Source organism: Schistocerca nitens, chromosome 1 (assembly GCF_023898315.1).
Source record: "Schistocerca nitens isolate TAMUIC-IGC-003100 chromosome 1, iqSchNite1.1, whole genome shotgun sequence".
Lineage (NCBI taxonomy): Eukaryota > Metazoa > Arthropoda > Insecta > Orthoptera > Acrididae > Schistocerca > Schistocerca nitens.
In genome coordinates, this window is record NC_064614.1 from 879,781,082 (window position 1) to 879,798,223 (window position 17,142).

Sequence of the window (17,142 nt, forward strand, 5' to 3'; positions counted from 1 at the left end):
GACCTTTATCAAAGTCAGAAACGTGACGGTACGCATTCCTCCTCCTTACAAGAGGCATCACAACAACGTTTGTGAATGGGAAATCGGTTGGAAACTTTCCTCATGTCAGCACGTTGTAGGTGTCGCCACCGGCGCCAAACTTGTGTGAATGCTCTGAAAAGCTAATCATTTGCATATCACAGCATCTTCTTCCTGATGGTTAAATTTCACGTCTGTAGCACATCATCTTCGTGGTGTAGCAATTTTAATGGTCAGTAGTGTGTCAACTACCAGCTAGAAAAACCGGTGACGTTACACCGTCCATAATTTCGAATGTATCGCCAGTGCAGGATTTTGTGTACAAACTTACCTCTCGATTATGTGCCACAAATGTTGGATGGGATTCATGTCCGGCGATCTGTGTGGCCAAAACATTCGCTCAAACTGCCTGCAGTGTTCTTCAAATCAGTGGGGAACGGTTGTGGCCTGGTGACACGGCGCATCGTTGTTTGGTATCATGAAGTCCATGAGTGTCTGAATATGTTCTCCAAGTACCGGAACATAAACAGTTTCTAGTCAATGATCGGTTCAGTCGACCAGGGGACCGAGTCCATTCCGTGTAAACACAGTGCACACCATTTTGGTGCCACCACTAGCTTGTACAGAGGCTTGTTGATAACTCGTGGCCGCGGGTTCGTGGGCTCTGCGCCATACTCGGTCGCTACTATCAGTTCTTACCAACTGAAATCGGAACTCTTCTGCCCACGCCACGGGTTTCCAGTCGTGTATGGTCCATCCGATATGGTCACAAGCACAGGAGAGGCGCTGCGGGTGATTTAACGCTCGCTTCGGTCGTCTGCTGCCATTGCCCATTCATGCCAAATTTCGCCGCACTGTACTAAGGGTACGTTCGTCGTACGCCCCACACGGCCATTGAGTTGTCCGTAGTAAGAAGCAATGCCTGAAATTTGGTATTCTCGGCACATTCTTGACAATGTGGATCGCGGAAAGATGAACTGCCTAACGATTTCCAAATGGATTGTCTTATGCTTCAAGCTCCAGTTACCATTTCGCATTCATAGTTTGTTAATTCCATAATCACTTCGGAAACTTTTTCACATGAATCTCCTGATTACAAATTGGAGCTCCGCCAATACACCGCCATTTTATACCTCGAGAATGGTTCAAATGGCTCTGAGCACTATGTGACTTAACTTCTGTGGTCATCAGTCGCCTAGAACTTAGAACTAATTAAACCTAACTAACCTAAGGACATCACACACATCCATGCCCAAGGCAGGATTCGAACCTGCGACCGTATCGGTCGCTCGTCTCCAGACTGTAGCGCCTAGAACCGCACGGCCACTCCGGCCGGCTTTTTATACCTCACGAACGTGATGCTGTCGTCATCGTGTATGTGGATATCGCTGTCCCGTCTTAACTCCCCGCAGAGGTAGCTACAAGACACTAGAAGATGTCATAAAATTTTTGAAAACATAGTCAGCGATCTTAAAATTCGTTAAAATTACAATTTAAAACAGTTTTTTTTTTTTTTGGGGGGGGGGTGAGTGACCGGTTTCGACTCTTTCATAGAGTCATATTCAGACTCTGTAAAGATATATTGCCAAAGTAGTGTAGACGTTATAATAAGCATATAAAAGTATATATAAATAAGATAAATAGTAATAAATTATACCCGGAGCGGTGGATGGACACTGCTAGATGAGTTCCGTCGACCCTCGACGCTCGTGTAACTGCTGACTGTGCATGGAGGGAACGGGTATTAGTAGGGCTGCACACACCCACCGTTCTGAGTATGACATCGTAAGTAGCCAATCAGAAAACACGTTCATGATTAGATAACTTAATACATATCTATGAAGTAACAGTTACAGTTGGAATATATCATAATGTCAATTATTGATCATTATTTGTCAATGAATATAAATTATACTATTAAAATGGTTCATTGGTACGAAATAAGGCTTAGAGTATGCTGCCCTCCAAACGGGCACATGCCCCTCCTGGAATCTAGCGTGTAGACTTCTAATTCGTTAGACTCTTCTAGAATATACTGTCTGCTATTGTACTAGACTTCAGATACAGCACTGATGACTGTTGCGATGGGAATACTGTGTTTTTAGCAGTGGCTACGTAACTCATGTTTATTTGGATGGAAATTAACAGGAAACTATGTTGTTCCCCCTGGCCCACGAAAGCAAATTCGACGATATCCTGCAGTCAGGGCGGATGCGAACCCGTGAAGCACATTACCGGAATTGAGTCCCTGAACTTTCCTCTGTCGCTTCCTAGTACAGCCCGTTATCGAGCTGTAGAAGAAGAACCGTTCCAGTACTCTGGTACACGGAGGAGGTCTCCAGTTCCCAAGGTACTGCTATTCAATGTCTTACACAAACAACCCAAAAATGTAGTTTGAAAAACGCGTTTGTTCAACAGGCCAGTTAACATGGAAACTAGGGCTACAGTACATACACCAACATAACAAAATGTGAATCTCTCAAATGGAATCAAAATTCGATAACCGACATTGAACATTTGTTTCCTGTTTCTCCAGGGCGAAGAGAAGAATCAGTGGGTTTCTTATTTATTTTTGTTGATATCTAACAGGATTTTCTCAACCATTCTGATTTCATTTAAATGGCAAATTAATAATTTTCAGAGGCAGCTGAAAATTAGTGATACATGAACCTGTAAAAAGCTTTGCTGATAGTCTTGATTTAATTATAAGAGGGTTGTTCGGAAAGTAAGGTCTGCTCGATTGCGTAATGGCAATCACAGTGAAAGTCCCATGAAGCCTTGCATACATGTGTTGGACAGTGTCTCTAGTACGCTCGTCGATCGTGTCACAATGCTCTTTTCAGTCCCGAGCTCACAGTGAACACGTAAAGATGCCTAAAAATAGTGTCCCCCACCCATTACGAGTGCCTGTGCGAAATTTCGCCCGATTTATTGCAGCCTACACAACGTAAAAATCACATATTTCCTTCTTCAATTCTCGGTCGCACACTGCAGGGTCAACGAGGGCGCTCCTGCAGCATTTTCGATGGGAAGTGTTTTATCGCCCACCATACAGCCCAGATTTGGCTTCCTCTGATTTTCACCTCTGCTCACATGAACCGCTAGCTATGAAGACAACATTTTGGCACAGACAACAAACTGAAGATCACCTTAGAGCAATGGCAGAAAGCAGAGGCGGCTGCCTTCTATGACTTGGATATTGGAAAGTTCGTACAATGCTACGACAAATGTCTTATTCGGAGGGCGACAGCGTAGTGGAAGGTGTAGCTAACTGTTGCAAATAAAACATGTTTGATTTTAACTGTAGTTTCCATCTCGCAACCGATTGGACCTTACTTTCTGAAGGCCCGAAGAAGTAATTTCAAATTATTGGTTTGAAAAAGATGGCAACATTAATCATAGTAATAAAACTGCGAGGTGCCGGGGCTAGCAGTGTATTTATCACTAAGTTCTACTAGAATCCACATATGTAAATCATGCTCTAAGCCCCCCCCTATTCTAACTCCGACTTTTGCTGTTGCACAAGGATAAAAGAAATACGCGAACTGACTCTAATCAACCCTGCTAGTGGAGTAGAAGAGAGTTTGGCACCTGCAATAATTTAATTTGATAAATAAGTTAAATAAACCAAGGTTTCATTAGCATAGTGAGGAATGATAGGGTTGCTCTATCGATTAACAGAATGAAAGTTCTGTCCAAAATAACAATATGATTTATTAAGATTAAACACAGAATAGTAAAAGAGATACAGGAAATATTTTTAAAACATCAAATTGGCTAAAATTGGAGATTCATACAAACACTATAAAGGTGAAGTTGTCCCTAACTTAGATCGTGAGGTTTAAGACGTAGTGGTATGTGGAGCCAATTCCTTTCCACTCAAATCTCAAGTGAGACACACAGCTAACCCAACAGTAATTGCTGCTACTCGAAACAGAACAAAGTTAGAAAAGGATGAACAGGCGCGCTCTGCTGAGCTCTGATTGTCACCTAGGAAAATCCCTATCTGCCGGTGCTGCGGACGTACATTACCAAACGGTCTTCTTATCTCCCAGAACACGATCTGGCGTACCGCAGGCGAGGGCTGGTTGCTTCGACGTCCTCGACCGAAAGGCGACTGCCGACTCCTCACAAGAGCACCCGTACAGGCCGAACACAGAACATTTCCGCCCCCACGACAGTGGCCGAGGTTAAACGTTCCAATCAGCAACTCGAAAACCGGCGGAAATTCCACTCCATTGCCGGAGCACTACCATTCCACCAATGGAGATTCTTGGCGCCAATTTCTGTGCTGATTTTTCTACGTCACGGCGCTATGCCCTGAGCAAACCAATCACCGTTACTATTTTGCAGAAAGTGCGGGAATTTTCCCGCCACAACTGCCAGGGTACACAAGTCATTCCCACGCCTCGCTGGTAGCCCGCCAGAAAGTGTTTTCGCTAAGTTTCTCCGAAGTAACGGAACCTCTAGCCCAGCCGCTACTTCACACCCCAGCGGGGGTGTCTCTTGACAATGTCGGCGTCTGCAAAGCATTCACTCGACTGCCTCACACACGTCGGCTTAACTCTCTCCAGTTCCACAGAGCCCGCCTGTCACCGGACCACCCGGGTGACGAGAGACGCTGCGTGGGAAGTACGCGTGTTAAGGAAAAGCAACCCTCCACCGCATGCAACTAGAGAGGAGAATCGTAAGATAGAAATATGAGAGGGGGCTCATGCCACCTCTCAAAACAAAATTATGCACTTTGAATATACAAATGAAATTTGATTGCCTCTTATGCTCCGAAGTGATATTCTTGTTGCTGTGGTCTGCAATGCAAAGTCTGCTTTACTGCAGCTGGCCCTCTGTCACGTGAAGGGGTCATTATCTTTAAAATAAATACTGTAAAATATATCCGTTTGAACCTTCTTGCTGTATTCAATCCTCTATCTTCGTCTATCATTTTTACCCACCACTCTTCACTCCGCTATCAAATCGACGATTCCTTGTTGGCTCAGGATGTGTCCTACCAGCCGATTCCTTCTTTTAGTTAAATACTGACACAGTTAATTTTTCTGGAATTCGATTCTGTGCCTCATTTGTTACTCGATCTACCCATCCAACCCCAATCCTTCTTCTGTAGCACCACATTTAAGAATCTTTTATTCACTTCTTGTCTTATCTGTTTATCGTCTACTTTCCACTTCCGTTCAGAGCTACACACCAGACGAATACCTTCAGAAAAGAGTTTCTAGAAGTTACGTTTATATTCGATATTAACAGATTTCTCCTTTTCAGAAACGCTTTTCTTTCTATTGCCAGTGTCTATTTCATGTGCTCCCCCTACTTAAGCCATCGATATTTATTTTGGTACCTAAATAGTAGAACTCATCTGCCACTTTTAGTGTTTCATTTCCTAATCAAATTAGGGTCCTTGGTTTGAAGACTACCCAGGAGATAGAGATATCCACATATATCTATAGCGGCAGTCTCGCGTTCACGAGGTATAAAAGGGCAGTGCACTGGCGGAACTGTCATTGTCCACAGGTGATCCATACGAAAAGATTTCCGACGTTATTATGGCCGCACGAAGGGAATTAACAAACTTTGAACGAGGAAAGGTAGTTGTAACTAGTCGAATCGGACATTCCAATTCGAAAATCGTTAGGATATTCAATATTCCGAGATGCTCAGTGTCAAGAGTGTGCCGAGAATACCAAATTTAAGACTTTACCTCTCACCAAGGACAACGCTGTGGCCGACGGCCTTCACATAACGACGGAGACCAGCGGCGCTTGTATAGAATTGGTCAGTGCTAAGAGAAAAGCAGCACTGCGTCAAACCGCGGAAATCAATGCGGGACGAACGACAAACGCATCCGTTAGGACAGTGCGGCAAAATTTAGCGTTAACGGTCTATGGAAGCACATGGCCGACGCGAGTGCCTCAGCTAACAGCACGACATCGCCTGCAGCGCCTCTCCTGGGCTCGTGGCTGCATCGGTTGGACCCTAGACGACTGGAACGCTGACGCCTGGTCAGATAACTACCTGAAACTTCCTGGCAGATTAAAACTGTGTGCCCGACCGAGACTCGAACTCGGGACCTTTGCCTTTCGCGGGCAAGTGCTCTACCATCTGAGCTACCGAAGCACGACTCACGCCCGGTCCTCACAGCTTCACTTTTGCCAGTACCTCGTCTCCTACCTTCCAAACTTTACAGAAGCTCTCCTGCGAAACTTGCAGAACTAGCACTCCTGAAAGAAAGGATATTGCGGAGACATGGCTTAGCCACAGCCTGGGGGATGTTTCCAGAATGAGATTTTCACTCTGCAGCGTAGTGTGCTTGGTCGGGCACACAGTTTTAATCTGCCAGGAAGTTTCATATCAGCGCACACTCCGCTGCAGAGTGAAAATCTCATTCTGGAGATAACTACCTATTTCAGCTGGTAAAAATTGATGGTAGCGTGCGAGTGCAGCGCAGACCCCACGAAGCCATGAACCCATATTGCACATCACTTTGCAAGCTTATGGTGATCACATAACGATGTGGGTTGTGTTTACGTGGAATGGAACGGGTCCTCTGGTCCAGCTAAATCGATCATTGACTGGGAATGGTTATGTTCGGCTACCTAGGAACCATTTGCAGCCAATCATGGACTTCATGTTGCCGAACAACGATAGAATTTTCATGGATGACACTGCGCCATATCACTGGACCACAATTGGTTGCGACTGGTTTAAAGAACATGCTGAACAATTCGAGCGAATGATTTCGCCACCCAGATCGCCTGACATGAATCCGCCGAACATTTGTGGCACATAATCGAGACGTCAGTTCGTGCACATAATACTGCACCGGCAACACTTTCGCAATTATGGACCGCTATAGAGGCAGCAGGGCTCAGTATTTCTGCCGGGGACTTCCAACGACTTGCTGAGCTCATTCCACGTCGAATTGTTGCACTGCACCGAGCAGACGGAGGTCCGACACGATATTAGAAGGTACCGTATGACTATTGTCACCTCAGTGTATCATCAGTTGTTTATTAGCACTGTTCATGATTAAAGCAGTACGTATAGTAATATAATCACAAAAATCGGATAAGCGGTTTCTGTTTTGTTACATCGATATTTTTCGTACAGCGTCGCAAGAAAAAGGTGTTAGAAAACAATTGGCTGCTGTGGTTTAACTGTATACCGTAAATGATTCCCCTTGTGATACTGTTGTATTGTTGCTGTGAAAATTCTATAGCTCACTCATCGATGTCTCAGCTCACATTTCAGAGTGGGAGCACAAACACTGAAACATCGTTTGTTGTTCGTAGACAAAATTTGACGCACATTGTACACGTACCGTTGCGATGAGACGCGCATTCAACAGCACATTTGGTACAAGAACAGCGCTAGCCTTAATTACCATTTCTCGGTGATATTACAGTACAGAACTGAAGTAAAACTGTGGTGACACAATTTCACCATCCTTGGTACAGATTTTGTGTAATGTTTTCCCTGTTTTGTAAACGGAAGATGAATTGTTTTGAAAAGACCGTATTCCAGGTAGGGCCAGTCAGGATGATCAACCTCGGTTGTAACCCCGGAGAAAAACGAACGAGTACGAACCTTATTCAGTTATAAAACCGCTAAATCAACAAAATATCCAGCACAGAAACACAGAATGTCATTATGGCCCCTCCAGAGGATAATAAAAGCAAAACTTAATCTTTTCCCTCACGAAATTCAGTGGTGCCAACATTTGAAGGATAGCACTCGGAATCGGCGACATTATTTTGCAAATGAGATGAGTAAGGCTTTCGAAAATGGAATAGTCGATAAGGAAGAAATCTACTTTAGTGACGAGGCACTATTCCATTTCCATGTCACCAAAGAGGGTCTTACATCTAACTACATGTACATACTTCGGAAGCCACCGTACGGTATCTCTTCTAATCATTACCTTTTCTGTCCCACTCGCAAATAGAATGGAGGAAGAAATACTGTCTACGTGTCTCCGTACAAACCCTAATGTCTCTGATCTTATCTTAATGGTCCTTCCGCGCAATGTATGTTGACGGCAGTATAATCGTTCACCAGCCAGCCTCGAACGCCGGTTTTCTCATTTTTCTCGATAGTGCCCCTCGAAAAGAACGTCGCGTTCCGTCCATTGATTCCCATTTGGGTTCCCGAAGCATCTCCGTAAAATTTGCTTGTTGTTCGGACCTATCGGTGACAAATCTAGTAGCCACCCCTCTGTGAGACCTGATTTTCTCCTGGCGTATACAGTGTTCAAATAACTTACGGGAATGCAAGCGGATGACGTCGTCAACAATCTCCGAAATTTCGACAGGAGCACATCCTGCCATTTTCAAGGCAAAATTTCACCACGTAAGCGCTGTACAAGAAAATTGAGAACCGTGGTTCTCAGAGAAACTCCGGAAAGGTAACACTCGCACACACCGTAAATACTAGCACCATCACAAACCAAAGATACCGACGTCAGAAGCTATCGATAGTGAAATTAATAGTCAACGTCCGATGTAGCATGAACTTCCCGTCCCTCCGTTTTTTGACAAGGGAGAGAGCAGCGGTCCACGCAGAATTTGAACAAAAGCAACCATCTTTATTTATCGACAGCTTCTTTACTAACACTATCCCAATAGCGGGAAGTGCATGCCAAAATCTCCGTGTTATATTCCAAGGAATGACCAGTGCCAAGACAGTGTTCTGCGCAGGTGGATTTGCTCGGCTGTTGTGTGCGTGTGTGCCGCTTATGCTCAGCACTTTGTTTCACGATATAGGTGGAAAAGGCTGGCTGTCTTCCTTTCCTTGCTGTGTTGTTCAGGTGAGGTGGATGATGCGTTGGGAGATGCTATCTATAGGAAGCCTACTCACACTGACTTGTATCTGCAGGCTGACAGTTGTCTCCATGCGACTCAACGTGAAGGGGAACCTCGTACCTTGATTCACAGGGCCCATTTCATCTCGGACTCAGAGTTAGGCCATCTCGAAGTCACCATTCGCCAGAATGGTTATAGCGGAAGGCAGATCTGACATGCGTTGCGATATCGACCAACCGTGCACCGTGCGAATTATAATTCCGAGCTGGCACCAAAGCCTACTAACTACTTTTTGCCTTACAGGGAGCACTTCGCACAGGATTGGTCGCATTTTGCGGAAATGTGAAGTGCGTTTTGGACGACCATCTAAGATCAGGATCCTTTTACATTCCGTAAAGGATGATGTTGGTTTAAGTAAGGCAGGTGCCACCATATTCCTTACAGTTATGGCATGACATATATTGATCAGACTATCAGGGATGTGGAGGACCGGCGTACTGACCATAAGCGGCACACACACGCTTACAACACACGTACAAATCCAGCACTACAGGACACTATCTTGGCACCGGCCATCCCATGGAATATGATGCGGAGGTTCTGGCACGCACTTTCCGCTATTGGTACAGTGTTATTAAGGAAGCTGTTGATAAATAGAAATCGTGGCTTTTGTTAAAATTCTGAATGGAATCATGCTCTCTCCCTTGTCGAAAAACAGGAGGACAAAAGTTTATGCCCGTTGATTATTAATTTCACTATTAATAACTTCTGACGTCGGTCATCTTTGGTTTGTGATGATGCTAGTGTCTATAGTGCATGAGTGTTATTTTTCCACAGTTTCTTTGAAAATGGCAGGGTGTGCTCCTGTGGAGCCATCGGCAGTTGTCGACGACGTAGCCCGTAAGATTTTTGAGCCCGCCTTTGAACTGCTTCGATGTCTTCCTTTAATCCGACCTGACGCGGACACCAAACACTCGAACGGTATTCAACGATGGGTCCTGTAGAAGTCTTATACGCAATCTTCTTTACATGTGAAACACGCTTTCCTAAAATTCTCCCAATGAACCGAAGCTGACCATTCGCCTTCCCTAGTACAGTCCTTACATGGACATTCCGTTTCATATTGCTTTGCAACGTTACGCATAGTATTTAACTGACGTGACTGTGTCAAGCAACACACTACTAACAGTGTATTCGAAAATCATGGGTTTGTTTCTACTACTCATCTACATTTGTTTCTACTACTCATCTACTTTTCTACATTTTGAGTTAGGTGCCATCTATCACCAGAAATGTTGTCTAAGTCATTTTGTGTACTCCTACAATCAACGACGACACGTTCCCTTGCACCACAGCGTCATCCTCAAGCAGCCACAGACTGCTGCTTACCTGTCCTGCTGATCATTTGTGTGTACATAAAATAACAGCTGTCCTATTACACTTCTCTGGGGCACCGCTGACAATACTTTTGTCTCTGTTGAACACTCGCCGTTGAGAACAACGTACTGGTGGCATTGGTCTGCCGAGGATCCACATGTTCGAGCTGCTTCCCCACCTCATCAACAAAATGTCACTGTTTGGTGAGCAATCAGTGCACGATGCATTACTGGATCAGCGACCGAACTCAGCAGACAAATACCGACAGGTACTGGAACGTAAACTTGTAACAGCTGCACGACACGACACGGTCGAATATTCCGATACTAGAAACTACTAGTACATGGAGGATGAAGCTCGTCCACACAGTACTGTGGATATCTTCGATTCTTTCAGGAGACGTTCAGAGGTCATACACCTTAGTATTCACTGGACATGGTATGGAAAGACCCCCTTACAATCCAGATCTCAACCCGTGTAATTATTTCTAATAGACAGAAATCTAAAGGACAAAGTCTTCAAAGCAGAAAAGCAGCACCTGCAACTCCACGATGTTGATACCGCATTTTCTAGAGAGATTTTTGCAGTTAAACTGATTTTACCCAGAAAGTCGTCACGGAATTAAGTTCAAGGATAAGCACTCACTGCCGCAGAAGGGAAGCACTTTGGAAACTTACTGCATTAAATATCAGGTGGTCTGCTATTGCATAAAGATGTTCTGTTGTTGTAGACAAAAGCATTCTAGCACCTGTTTCACGCCAACCTGTATTTGTGTATGAAAACGCATAGTTTTGCAGTGAAATGGCACAGACCATCTTCCTTGCAATATATGCTGTTTGCGTTTCGTAGCATGTTTTCGTGAATATTTGGGCGTTTAATCTCAAGAACATCCTTTGTTACTGTTCATACAATTTGGAAGGTTCTCGTCTCCTATCGGCCATTTGGAGACTTCGCATCGACAAAGACTTTTATATGCTGTCCATTGGATCACATCCAAGATTCATAAATGTAACGCATAGTAAAGAAATGGAAGGCAGCAAAAAAATAAGAGTGCCCTTTAGCAGCAATGACCTTCCTTTTCCATTCTGTCCCTCTCGTCTGCGTCAGGATGGAATCGGCGGCAGTTTCTCTGCAGGGCGGAAATGAGTTTTCTGTTATGAATTTCTGTATCCGTGCGGGAGGAAGGCAGAGAAGGAAATTGCAGCAGTGGATGGTCTTAAAGGCCCCGGCCTTATGAGAAAAACTTATTGAGCCCGCTGACATAAATGAAACCGTATCTCTGTAGTCTGTATTTGTACTATTTATGTCTTCCGACTGTCAAGAAATACACTGTAGTGAAAAAAATTAGTACACCCTTTTACAAGTTTCCGAATCACTCGAGATTTATTGTTGCAACAGTGCGTATGGAGTACATGAAATGATTACATTTACATATCAATTGCACAAGCGGTTCTGACTTGCCATGCTGAAACACCCATATTAGTATTTGGTGTAGAAGTAACTATATTTTGAAATTCAAGTGCACCAGCGGAATTTTCTGCCTTGTGGCTGTTAGTGTTCCGATTACCTGCCCTGGTCGCTGACGTAAATTCAGGCACTGTCCTTTCCTCACCTGTTGTCGCTGTCCAACATGGTGTGTAGTTTTTGACAGATTAATGTATTTTTGGTTGTGGGCAGCTATGTCTGTAACGTTTTGGCTTTGGAATTCTTGTATACTGGTCGGTGATTAGCAAGTTGTCTTGTCGGTTGGTCCCTGACTGTCTCTTGGTTGTGTTGCAGGCAGATCGAGTATAGTTGGGCCGACTTCTAGTCTCACCTGAGTGAACGGTAAGATTTCAAGGGCAGACCGAGCCCCCTGGAAACTTCTGAGCCCCTTTACCTATACTGTCTTCTTGTTGGCGTTTAATTGTGTATTTTAATTGGCTCATAGCCGATGGTTGGAATTTGTATGCTTGTGAAGTTTTTCTAAATTGGGCAAGTCTTACATTGTCTAAAGATAAAGCTTGGGCCTTCTGCCTGTTGAAAATGTATTGTATTCTTTTAAAGCATTTGTCTTTAGCCGTTTTAAGTTTTACGGATCTTACTTATCAAATATTACCTTTTGGAAGATAAAGCTGTGGGCTTTCTGCCTGTTGAAAATTTATTGTATGTTTTTTAAAAGCATGGTCCCTCAGCCGCTTTAAGTTTTAAGGTTCTTACTTATCAAGTATTACATTCTTTCACGATAATGCTGTGGGCCATCTGCCTGCTGAAAATTTACCGTACTTCTTTGTTCTTAAAATGATGCGCCTTCAGCCGCTTTAAAATTTTGGATTCTTACTTATAGAGTCTTACATCACTTGGGCTTAAATACCATTTGAGGTTAAAAGCCTTGGGCCTTCTGCCTTGGAAAATTGGTTGCAGTTTTTTTTTTTTTTTTTTAACAGAGGCCTTCAGCCGTTTTGGAGTAAGGTTTCTTATTGGTCACAAAGCTTGGGCCTTCTGCCTATTGAAAGTTTATTGTAGTTATGTTGTTTTAAATTTATAGGCCTTCATCCGCTTTAAAAAAGCTTAATCTATCTCACTATTCAAGTCTTACATCGCTTGGTCTTAAATACTATTTAAGGTTAAAGCCTAGAGCCTTCTGTATATAAAAAAAATGCAGTTGTACTTAATTCATGGACCTTCAGCCGTTTTAAAATTTAAGACGTTTCCTGTCGATAGCCAAGCTTAGAAGTTGCGCTGTAATGTTTGGAGCGTAACTGACAGCCGCTCTTTCTGGCCCCCTTCCACAATTCCTACTACTTGTCCTGTGCTGTCCTGTCATACAACATTAACTGGGTGTTTTATGAGCGTCGGTTAGTTGGAAAGAAAGGATTTTCTTTCACTTTTTTACTGCGCTGTATTAATTAAATTTTTTGTCTTCTTTTGTTTTGTCAGTACATCTATCACCTACATTCATGATAAATATGGTTGTTAGGAAAGTAAATACAGCACGAAAGGTAGAGGCAACTCCTCGTCAGGAAAGCAGCTGGCTGTCGAAGAAGTAACGGAATCACGCAGATATAATTATGAACCAGCACAAAATCTTATTTGAGCAGACATGGGTCTTAGCTCTCTCTCTTCGAGCTGCCTGGCTCGACGAATTTCGTAGCTGAGTCTTGCGTCAAGAGGAGCGCCTCTGCTTTCTTTTTTTCCAAGTAGGAGAGTTTTTGGAACGGAATCTCCAATTCCGGCTTTCGGCTGCACCTGATGACCAAGGGAACCTCCTGTTCTCAAACTTAAAAGTGAAAACAGCTTTACGAGTAATGACTCACTGAAAATTCAGGCTCTTTTAAGCCAAGTATCACGCGAGCAACATTGTAATACAGGAAGAGCTGGACGCAGCAAGTGAAGCAGAAGAGGGAATTAAAGTAGGAACAAAAATAAATGTGCTGACCTTCAGATGGCGTAGCACTAATCGCTGAAAATCCGGATGACCTCAAAATACTGCAAAAACGATTCTTTCAAAAAGTAAAGTCGGCTGGATTAGAACTAAATGATGAGAAAACAAAACTCATGAGGGTAGAAAGAAATTGCAGAACAAAAAGACAGGAAACTCTACAAATCGATAACCATGCGTTTGAAGAAGTAGATGAGTTTAAATACCTGCGGTAGCGATAAACAATAAAACCGATGAGAAACAAGAAATAGAGGCGAGGATCAAAGCTGTGTCCAGAGCATTATACTCACTCAACAAACTACCGTCATCTAAAATTTTTTCAAGAGGAACCAAATTCAGAAAATATAAAACCAAAATCAGACCAGTATCACTATAAGGAGGCTGAAATATGGAGGCTAGATAAATACACGGATAGAAAGATAACAGTTTTTGAAAATAAAATTCTGCGAAAGATATTTGGACCAATCTATGAGGCAGGAGAGCGGCGAAGAAGAAAGAACAGGGAGCTCAGGGACTAAACAATAACCAGATGTAGTTGCGGAAACCAAGACAAGAAGACTAACATGGGCCAGCCATGTATATAGGAGAGAGCAGGGACCTTTACTGAGAGAAGCCTCAGAGAATATACCGGAAGGACAAAGATCTCTAGGCAGGCCGAAAATGAAATGGAGAGGCCAGGTTGTCCAGGTACTGGGAGCAGGGAAAGAAGATGCCGAAGACAGAATACTGTGGAAGAGGCTACTTGACGAAGCCAAAAGCGACTGCGGTTGTGGAGCCAGCGGAGTGAGAGTAAGCACACGCGAGCAGGTAGTGGGGCAAAGGGAGCCCAGTTTGGGAGGAGATTCCCCGTTCCGTTATTTGCCTTACAACCGAGAAGGATTCCCGAAAACTTTGATCAGGATCAAGGGTGTTGGGAAATATTATGAATTCTGCGATGAATTGTCCCAGCCAAAATGCGTGAAGCCTAGTGCATATACAGGGTGTTTCAAAAATGACCGGTATATTTGAAACGGCAATAAAAACTAAACGAGCAGCGATAGAAATACACCGTTTGTTGCAATATGCGTGGGACAACAGTACATTTTCAGGCGGACAAACTTTCGAAATTACAGTAGTTACAATTTTCAACAACAGATGGCGCTGCAAGTGATGTGAAAGATATAGAAGACAACGCAGTCTGTGGGTGCGCCATTCTGTACGTCGTCTTTCTGCTGTAAGCGTGTGCTGTTCACAACGTGCAAGTGTGCTGTAGACAACATGGTTTATTCCTTAGAACAGAGGATTTTTCTGGTGTTGGAATTCCACCGCCTAGAACACAGTGTTGTTGCAACAAGACGAAGTTTTCAACGGAGGTTTAATGTAACCAAAGGACCGAAAAGCGATACAATAAAGGATCTGTTTGAAAAATTTCAACGGACTGGGAACGTGACGGATGAACGTGCTGCAAAGGTAGGGCGACCGCGTACGGCAACCACAGAGGGCAACGCGCAGCTAGTGCACCAGGTGATCCAACAGCGGCCTCGGGTTTCTGTTCGCCGTGTTGCAGCTGCGGTCCAAATGACGCCAACGTCCACGTATCGTCTCATGCGCCAGAGTTTACACCTCTATCCATACAAAATTCAAACGCGGCAACCCCTCAGCGCCGCTACCATTGCTGCACGAGAGACATTCGCTAACGATATAGTGCACAGGATTGATGACGGCGATATGCATGTGGGCAGCATTTGGTTTACTGACGAAGCTTATTTTTACCTGGACGGCTTCGTCAATAAACAGAACTGGCGCATATGGGGAACCGAAAAGCCCCATGTTGCAGTCCCATCGTCCCTGCATCCTCAAAAAGTACTGGTCTGGGCCGCCATTTCTTCCAAAGGAATCATTGGCCCATTTTTCAGATCCGAAACGATTACTGCATCACGCTATCTGGACATTCTTCGTGAATTTGTGGCGGTACAAACTGCCTTAGACGACACTGCGAACACCTCGTGGTTTATGCAAGATGGTGCCCGGCCACATCGCACGGCCGACATCTTTAATTTCCTGAATGAATATTTCGATGATCGTGTGATTGCTTTGGGCTATCCGAAACATACAGGAGGTGGCGTGGATTGGCCTCCCTATTCGCCAGACATGAACCCCTGTGACTTCTTTCTGTGGGGACACTTGAAAGACCAGGTGTACCGCCAGAATCCAGAAACAATTGAACAGCTGAAGCAGTACATCTTATCTGCATGTGAAGCCATTCCGCCAGACACGTTGTCAAAGGTTTCGGGTAATTTCATTCAGAGACTATGCCATATTATTGCTACGCATGGTGGATATGTGGAAAATATCGTACTATGGAGTTTCCCAGACCGCAGCGCCATCTGTTGTTGAAAATTGTAACTACTGTAATTTCGAAAGTTTGTCTGCCTGAAAATGTACTGTTGTCCCAAGCATATTGCAACAAACGGTGTATTTCTATCGCTGCTCGTTTAGTTTTTATTGCCGTTTCAAATATACCGGTCATTTTTGAAACACCCTGTACATTCATTCACGTGCATACTGAGAAAAAGTAGATGACTATCTCGATATGTGTATCTGACGCGAGAGATGACTGGCGTAAAGAATGTACCCTGGTACATTGTGATGGAAACAAAGAGGGTCCGAGTGACATTTAATCATTGATGCTAATGCAATCTCTGATCACAGTGGGATGTGTTACATCTCTGTGACTTCCTTACTTCTTCGACAGTCAGTTACTTTTCTGATGAAGGCAGTGGAGGTTACTATCTTGACAAAAAATAAAAACACCTACAGCCGTCCTAATGATTTTATTTTATCGCTACCATTTTCGACCTTCATTGCGTCACCTTCAGGCTGTTTTGATGCGGCACAGGTTGATACGATCCCCATGCGTAACCCATCAGCTGCCAGCATTACTGGATTCGCAGATAATCTGAAACTCACATGTCAGGTCTGACAGTTGACGGTTGGAGTGCTGACACGTGAGTTTCAGATTATCTGCGAATCCAGCAATGCCGGCAACTGATGTGTTACGCATGAGGATCGTATCAACCTGTACCGCATCAAAACAGCCTGAAGATGACGCAATGAAGGTCGAAACTGGTAGCGATAAAATAAAATAAAATCATAAGGACGGCTGTAGGTGTTTTTATTTTTTGTCAAGATAGTAAACGGCCGTCGTCCCAGAGACGTCTTGCTAAAAGGATGGACATACAAAAGTGGTGGTTACTGTCGAAAGCTTGGATTTGTGAATTATCGCAACGATGACATTTATGACAAATTTTGTTATTTCGATAATGATTCTTTCACTCTGCAGCAGACGTCTTGCTAAAAGGATGGACATACAAAAGTGGTGGTTACTGTCGAAAGCTTGGATTTGTGAATTATCGCAACGATGACATTTATGACAAATTTTGTTATTTCCACAATGATTCTTTCACTCTGCAGCAGAGTTTGCTTTGTTTTATAATTTCGTGGCAGATTAATATTGTGCGTCTTGCTTTACAC